The sequence below is a fragment of the Rhinolophus ferrumequinum genome, chromosome 9 (genome assembly GCF_004115265.2).
Source record: "Rhinolophus ferrumequinum isolate MPI-CBG mRhiFer1 chromosome 9, mRhiFer1_v1.p, whole genome shotgun sequence".
Taxonomy (NCBI): domain Eukaryota; kingdom Metazoa; phylum Chordata; class Mammalia; order Chiroptera; family Rhinolophidae; genus Rhinolophus; species Rhinolophus ferrumequinum.
Genome location: NC_046292.1, coordinates 37,069,961 through 37,079,256, shown reverse-complemented (window position 1 = coordinate 37,079,256; position 9,296 = coordinate 37,069,961).

The following is a 9,296-nucleotide window of genomic DNA, read 5'->3' as shown; positions in this document are numbered from 1 at the left end:
GAACAAGGTACGGTCTGCCCCTAAGAGGGGCCATGCCTGCTTCTGAACCCTGCCTGTTGGGGGGTGCGGATGGGGGTGGGGTGGTGCCCAGCTGAAGAGAAACAGCTAAGCAACAGTTGTATCTACATCTGGATTCTTCTCTCTGCTTGTGGAAGAGAAGGAAAGAGCGGAGCACACTCTCCTCACCACCCCCACACTCTGAATAAAATGAAACCCTGGAGCAGGGTTGAGCAGCAGAAGCTGTCCTCATAGGGGCCAGGGGCAGATGGTCTCTGCAGTCACACAGAGAAATGTCATCTTACTCAGTTTATACACCATCTTCAATTCCCTCAATTGCTCTTTCTAATTTATTCAGCCAGGGACTGAGCTGGTCTCATGCCAGCTTAGGAGATGTACCATAACAGCCTGAGCAGAATTACTCAAGAGGAGCAATTAACAAACACTGGAGTTGTCCCTTTATAGCGTTGAGCAGAGAGAAGAAGAATTCTTATATCTCTCCCCATCAGATTCTAGCTAAGCAGATGTTTTCATGCTTTTTGATTCTTCCAATGTTCTATATACTGACACCTCTTTTCAGTGACATATTAAATATGAAATGTCATGTGGTGGTGTGAGTTTGTACAAATATAAAGAAATATATGGAAATATAGGGGTACATATAGTGAAAAATAGGGAAGATCCCATTTGCAAATATCTGTGGTGTCTCCTTGTTCTGTTCTGACATGTTTTATTGATATAAGCTGGCTTTTCTTAATGTAGCTCCTATCCTTCTCATAGTAGCGATGATGGTATGTGCATTAAAGTTCATCTGAACTTAATATCATTTATGGGGTGACTCTTCCCTGAGTTTTGCTAAGAATTGTGGGAGAAGACTCCTGCCTTCAGAGCTCTTAGGAACTAAGGAAACAGATCCAACACCTATGCAACAAAAGCTACAAGGCAGTAGTTCATGGGTGACTCAAAAAAGGGGGAGATCAGCGTGGACTGGAACAGTCAGGGCAGGCTGAATGTAGCAGGAAGGACTGGGGCTGTGAGAAGCCACGGACAGGCATTCAGCTTACACTTCTGGAGACCCTCTGGGTCCCAGATCGGTGCTGTGTGATACAGAGGATGCACCGAATCATGAAGCTGCGTGTGCCTGCCAGCAGCTTAGCTCAGTATTAACTCCCAACAGAGGGTTAGCTGAACTGGAGAGAAAGTGCTGAGCCCACAGAAAACTGAAACAAAACAGTGCAGACTGAACTGGCAGCTCTGGGAAGGGGCAGAACCCACTCCTCGCCCACCAATCCCCCAAAAGTATAACAAGTCTAAGCAGGTAGCAAATTCAGTTCAGTTCTTCACCATTCCCACCATGGTGTAGTGGAGAACCTTTTCCCTTTCTTCAGCCTGGTTAGCTCCTTCTCATCTGTCGGAACTTAGGCATGGAGACCCCTGCTGGATCAGAGAATACATAGAGCTTTGGAAGCGCAAAAGAGATGGAAATGTCAGACACTGCATTCAGTCAGGATTCTTTTGATTATAAGTGACATATACCCACGTTTAATAATCACAAGAAAAAAAAGAGGTCATGGTGGGAGGGGAATTTGTTAGCTCATGTTACTGTAAAGTCCAGGGGTATGTCTAGCTTCAGACTCAGCTGGAACCAGGTGATTATATTATCAGGGTTCTCTTTATCTCTCAGTTTCACTCTCCTCTGAGTTGGCTTCATTCTGAGGCCACTCCAAGCTTATTCTACCAATACAGCTGCCCAGATAGAAACAGAGTGCCTTTGCTTCAATAGTTCTGGCAAGTCCTGGGTCAGGTATCTCTTCTAGGACTTCTAGGATCAATCACCAGGGCAGGAGGTGAGGTGTTCTGAATGGCTAAGCCTGGATCTTGTGCCCAGCCGGAGAGTGGGATCAGGCCCACTCAAACCAGCTGCACTGCAAATGGGGAGAGTGGGATCAGGCCCACTCAAACCAGCTGCACTGCAAATGGGAGAGGAGGGCTTGCCCCAAAGGAAAATCGTTTCCAAAAGAGAAGAGAAGGTTGCTGGCCAGGCAAAAATGCCACTTCTTTTTGCAGGCGACACAGAATCAGATCACCCCACAAAAAAACGGGACAGAGGAGAACAAGAATCAGTTCTACCTCCAGGATATAGGAATGGAAGGAACAAGGTGAGCCAGGATGGTGGGGGTTGAGGGTAGGGCACAGACCTCAGGCGGCCACCTGAGGGCAGGGCAGGCAGAGTCAGTGTATATATGATTGGATAGGCTGTGTCCTACCAAGGGGAGCAGTGGGAGCTGAAATCCAGCCTAGGCTCTAAGAGCTGAGCTTTGTGTCCTAGTGGGGAGCTGCTTCCACCAGGAGGAAGGGTTCTTTTGTGGAATTCAGACAAAGATGCTATCTGCTCACCAAGTCATGAGAAGAGAAGCAGTATTCATCTAAAAGGGGGCACTTCGGGCCAGCCTGGTGGCTCAGGAGGTTGCAGATCCATGCTCCTAACGCCGAAGGCTGCCGGTTTGATTCCCACATGGGCCAGTGGGCGCTCAACCACAAGGTTGCTGGTTCCACAACTCGACTCCTGCAAAGGATGCTGGGCTGCGCCCCCCGCAACTAACAGCTGAGCTGCACCCTCCACAACTACGATTGAAGGGACAACAAGTTGACTTGGAAAAAATACTGGAAGTGCACACTGTCCCCCAATAAAGTCCTGTTCCCCTTCCCCAATAAATAAAATCTTTAAAATAAATAAATAAATAAATAAATGGGGGGCGCTTGTCTCCAATTTGCACAAAGGTGCTATTTGCACAAAGGTGCTATAATGGGTTGAATTGTGTCTCCCCAAAGATATTCTCAGGTCCTAATCCCTGGTATCTGTGAATGTGACCTTATTTGGAAATAGGGTCTTTGCAGATGTAATCAAGTTAAGATGAGGCTATACTGGATTAGGGTAAGCATTAAAGCCAATGAATGACTGGTGTCTTTTAAGAGAAAGAAAAAGTAGATTTGGACCCAGAAACACAGAGGAGACCCAGGGAAGAAGGTCATGTACTCGTAATGGTGCAGAGACTGGCGTGATGCAGCTACAAACCAAGTAATTGAAAAGATTGCTGGCAACCACCAGAAACTAGAAGAAAGGCCTTGAAACAGATTCTTCCTCAGAGACTTCAGAAGGAATCAACCCTACCAACACTTTGATTTTAGACTTCCAACCTCCAGAGCTATAAGAGAATAAATTTTAGTTTTAAGCCTTTCTACCCCAGTTTGTGGTGTTTTGTTATGGCAACCTTAAGAAATTACTTACAGGTGCTAGATGGGCTAACAGCAGTCTCGAAGAATAAGATTCTCCTCTACCTACTGTGTCCTAATGGAAAATATAGAAAACCAAGGCACTCAAGAAATCCCAGCAAGAGTATTTGGGCTTCCTCACCGGTACTACTACCTAAGAGTATGGTGGAAGTGTCTGTTACCTCCACCTTCACACAGAAAGTAAACAGTACTATTGTCCCTCCCTATCTGTGGAGAATTGGTGCCAGGAAGCCCTGCAGATACCAAAATCCATGGATGCTCAAGTCTCTTATATAAAATGGTGTAGCATTTGAATCTAATCTATGCATAGCCTCCTGTGTACTTTAAATCATCTCTAGATTACTTCTAATACCTAATACAGAGTAAGTGTTAAGTAAATAGTTGTTACACTGTATTGTTTAGGGAATAATAAGAAAACATGTCTGTACATGTTCAGTACAGACGCAACCAGCAACCATCATAGGCCTAACTACAAGTACATACACGTCAGCAACAATGTAACTTTTTTTCCCTGAGTATTTTCCATTCGGGTTGGTTGAGTCTGTGGATGTGGAACCCACAAAAGGGAGGGCCGACTGTATTTTCAAACTGTGGTAGTTCATTCAGTGAGGGCAGCCAATAAAATGAGCAGCAACCTCTTCTTGGTTTGAGAAGACTGGGTTATACTTTAGATCTGAGCCTGTGCATATGCTGTTCTTCCTACTCCTCTGTCTCCCAAGCTCTCAGTTGGGTACCTCCTCTGGGAAACCATCTCCCCCTTTGTTTTCCTTTGCAGTAGAACTTACTGTGCCGTATTGTAATTTTCTGGTTACTTGTGGGAGTGATTTTCCAATTATACAGAACACTTTTTTTTCCTGTGAAACAAACATATTTTTCTATGAATAAATCAGGCAAGAAGTAGGCAACTGGCTATAGTATCCAGAGTTCACTATCAGGCACCTTTGGGGAGTTGTTTTTCTAAGCTCCCAGCTTTTGCAAGAGCTGCCTGGATCACAGTTGTGCCTATTGAAAAGGGAGGCCTCTACCCCTTCCTTAATGGTGTCTTTCTATCTTTCATAGTGGGTATATAGGATGCTTGTGAACCAGCTGGTAAACATCTAAATTAAATATTTGGGTTGTTTATGCATGACTCAATGAACTGACTCTTTAAAAGAACAGTTAAAAATAAGATCCTCAAAATTATGTTGGGATTAGCAACAATATCTCTTAAATTCTTTCCTTTCTACAATATCTCTTAAATTCTTTCCTTTCTCCGCATTCCACTGCTATTGTTTCAACTTACAACACCAACTCTTATCACCAACGGAGCATAGTGGTTAAGAACAGACTCTGGAAACAAGACGGTGTAGATCTGAATTTTGGTTCAGTCCCTCACTAGCTGTGTGTCTTTGGGAAAATCACTTACTCTCTCTATACCTCAGATTCCAGATCTGTAAAGGAGGGATTCTTCATAGAGTTGATGTGAGCATTAAACGAGTTAATGTATGTAAACTGTTTAGAAGAATGCCTGGAACATAATAAATGTTAGCTATAATTATTGTTACTTGTTTTTTTGTGTATCAGTTAAAGTTCCGGCAGGAAATAAACGACACACTCAAACTAGTGGTACTTTGAGGCTGGTATTTGATAGTACCTTCATCTTTTAAGTGAACTTCTGTGGTTTTCTTTGAGGTGTGTGTAACAAAGGAACTATTTACAAAATGTGTGCAGGGTTTAGGGAGACCAACATGGGATATAGTTTCCCGGTGCTAGCAACAGTGCAATTATTACTAGCCAAAGGCATGAAAGGACAAGGGGAGAGAATGATTATCAGAATCTGAAGAGGCCAGTTGTATAGAGGGTGCTGCCTGATAAGAGTGGTGGCCTTTGGTGGAGGGACATATCCTCACAAAGTGACTCAGCAGGGAGGGAACTGGGGGATAAATACTCCCTTTCCTCTTTCCACCTGACCTCTCGTCTCCTGCTGCTATCTCCCAATGCTAGACCCAACCGAAAGCCAGAGGGCAAAGGAGCCTGTTGGGAGCCCACATAGGTTAAACTTCTGGGACACAGAACAGGTGGAGTAGGGTGGAGAGAGTATCTGGAGAGGCAACAAAAATATCCAACACAGCTTTCACCTAGTCTTGCCTTCCTTTATTTTCTATCTTTCAGCCAGAATGATCTTTCTAAAGCATCTCGTACTGCCCCACCTTGATGTCCTTTGGTGGCCCTGCATTGCCTCAGATAAAGTCCACACTTGACATAAAATATAGGGCCTAATGATTTATCTCCAGCTTCTCCCTCCAGTTTTAACTATTGCCATTCCCCTCTTAACTTTTACTGTCCAGTAATATGTAATTACTTTCAAACTTCCAAGAACATTGCTTTCTCTTCTTTGACTCTTTTCATGTTCTGGAACTCAGCCTGGAATGATCTTCCCTCTTTTATTCTCCTTCACTTGGCTAACGCTTATTCATTCTTTATTTGCATGTAGAAATGAAGTTGTTTCTCTTATCCAGTTGAATTTTGAAGGAACTAAGCTCTTTCTATGGCAATATTTTCTTGAGTCTTGAAAGTAGTGGTACTTTAAGGCTGGTATTTGATTGAACCTTCATCTTTTAAGTGAACTTTTGTGGTTTTCTTGAGATTCTAATTATAATAGGTACATAGACTACAAGTTCATGACAGAAAGTAATGAGAGTTTTTTTTCTGTTATTATTATTTTTTATTATTTCAGGTGGACAGTTGAGTTTTTAATGAGCTTATCAAAGTATACCTTAAAAGTGATCCTCTGAGAACAAACGAAGCCTGATCTACATCCTGAGAATTCTGGGGTGCTAAAATAGAATTCCTGTGGAGGAACAAGACATACATTCTTATGTCTCTCGCTCCACCTTGTGGTTGATCAAGAAATCACTCATTCCAATGTATGGTGATGGAAGGGGAGCTGACTCTGGGTGGTGAACACACAGTGTGATTTATGGATGATGTGATACAGAATTGCACACCTGAAATCTATGTAATTTTACTAACAATTGTCACCCCAATAAATTAAAAATAAATTAATAAAAATAAATAAATAAATAAATAAATAAAAAGTGAAAAAAAACATTAAAAAAAAAAAAAGAAATCACTCATTCCAGATTCAACAGGTGAGTTAGGTAAATAAGCCATCAAGGGTCTTCACAGTTGCCAACAGTTCTTGAACACATACCATGGGCCAGGCTCTGTTGTAAATGCTCTTCAAGAATTATGGTATTTGATCATCACAACATCCCTATGAAGGATGTAGTTTATAGGTTTATCACCTATAAAACCAAGATGAAGAGACTTTACCAGAGTTTAGGAGTTGTCACAGATCACGCAAGTGGCAGAGTCAGGACTTGAACCAGCTGGCCTGCTTCAAATCACAACCGTCTGCTTATACACTAATACACACATCTATCACATGTTTTTTGTTCCCTTTACAACACATGTGCACATCCATCATCTTATTTAATCCTCTACTGCAAGGATTTGCATTTTCAAGGCAGGCCCTAAGAAGTGGATGATCCAAAGGAACAAATTAATGTTTAAATCATAGACATTAGATTAGGTCCTTCTCCCTAGGAGAAGATATTCTTGGTGAGAAAATGGCATAATGGAAAATTATACCAGGAGCTTTGCAATAGGACCTTAGTTTGAACTCCTGCTCTGATATTTTCTTGCTGTGTGTCCTTGGGCAAGTTACTTAATGTCACTGGCCTCAATTCCCTTATTTGTTTAATTAAGAACCAATGGACTCAGAGAACACTAATTTTTATAAATCAAACTGGCTTATTCATCATAGAAACTAATTTCTGAAAGTTGGTAACACCAGTAAACAGTGTTCTGTTGGAATCTGATGACTGGTCTTTAATATGTGAAAGAACCATACACATCATGGGTTAAGATGTTAAAGTGCTCAGTGGATCTTTGAAAAGTGAAACTTTGAGGAACATACACATGATAGGCAGAATAGTGCCCCGAGCCAAGATGTCCATATCTTAATCCCCGTGAATGTTAAGGGAATGTAAAGGGAAATTAAGATTGTAGAAGGTATTAAGGTTGCTAAGCAAATGATTTTAAAATAGGAAGATTATCTTGGATTATCCAGGTAGGTCCACTTTAATCACAAGGGTTCTTATAAGTGGAAGAGAGTCAGAGGAAGATGTAATTATATTAGAAAGGCACAGATAGATGCACTCCCTTCCTTTGCTAGCTTTGAAGATGGAGAAAGAGGGACACGAGCCGAAGAATGTGAGCAGCTTCTAGAAGCTGGAAAGGGCAAAGAAACAAATTCCTTCTAGAGCCTTTAGAAAGGAATGCAACACTCTGACCCCTTTAATTTTAGCTCAGTGAGACCTGTGTCAGTCGTCAATCCTACAGAACTGTAAGATAATGTATTTGTGTTGTGTAAGCCACTAAGTTTGTGGTAATTTGTTACAGCAGCAATTGAAAACTAATACAATACCCATGACCATCAGTGTGTCCAGACTCATTACGTGTTTCCTATGGTGGTGTAGAAAGAACACTGGACTTGGAATCTGAAGACCAAGGTTGGCATCCCAATTCTGTGATTAAATAGCTGTGTGACCTCCAGTAAATCACATTTCCTCTCTGAGCATATTTATGTGACAGCACCTGCCTCCCAGAGTTATGTAGAACAAATGAGATAATGGGTGTATAGGTGCTGCATAAACTGTAAAGCATTCTATACATGTAAGAAATTATTATTTACAGGCCTGCTACATAGCTGGGATGCAATAAAACATTTGCTAAGTGATATTAATTATTCTTTGGCAGTCCTTGGGATGAGGAAATGTGATTGCAAAACATATGTTAGTTGCAAAACTTATTTTGCAAACCATACGAGGTCTGACAATTAAGTTCGCGACTTGTTGCAATGCTGTTGCTGAACTTTTTTGATATCAGAGGGATTATTCACTATGAATTTGTAGCAACTGGACAAACAGTTAACCAAATTTACTATTTGGAAGTGCTGAAAAGGCTGCGTGAAAAAGTTAGACGACCTGAACTTTTTGTCAGTAATTCATGGCTCTTGCATCACGACAATGCATCAGCTCACACAGCACTGTCTGTGAGGGAGTTTTTAGCCAGTAAACAAATAACTGTATTGGAACACCCTCCCTACTCACCTAATCTGGCCCCCACTGACTTCTTTCTTTACCCGAAGATAAAGGAAATATTGGAAGGAAGACATTTTTATGACACTCAGGACATCAAGGGTAATACGATGACAGCTGTGATGGCCATTCCAGAAAAAGAGTACCAAAATTGCTTTGAAGGGTGGACTAAGTGCTGGCGTTGGTGCATAGCTTCCCAAGGGGAGTACTTCGAAAGTGACCATAGTGATATTCTGCGATGAGGTATGTAGCACTTTTTCTAGGATGAATTCACGCACTTAATTGTCAGACCTTCGTATTTTTACTCTGGGAAGAATACTAATATATGGTATCTGTTCCTAAATTGATTACAACATAATTATGGAGATAACATTCACGAGAAGCTTTAAGAAAGAACTCAAACTTATACGTAGAGCAATAGTACAAGAGAAGTCACAAGGCTATATATGATTAAGGGCCAAGGAAGTGATGCAAAAAATATGTATCCTGAGTTCAGGTATGGAATGGATGATGAGTGTGGGCTGGAAGAGTCAAAGAAGGCTTTCAGGAGGAGGTGTGTCTTGAACAGGATCATGGAGCATGTGGTTAGATGGAGAACAATTGCTACTATCAGTCCCAGAAAGCACTATTTTTCTACCCACAATTCCAGGAATCACATTTTAAATGTAAGACACTGGTAGTCAGTCCCAATGTTTCATATGGTATTCTTTTGAACCCTCTCACTAATATTTTTTCTGTTTTACTAAAAAAGTGTATTTTTAAAATGTACAGGAAAGTTACAAGAACAGTAGTACAAAGAAGGCTTTCCCCCCCTGAACCTTTGAGAGTAGGTTGCTCATATGATGCCTCATCACCCACAAA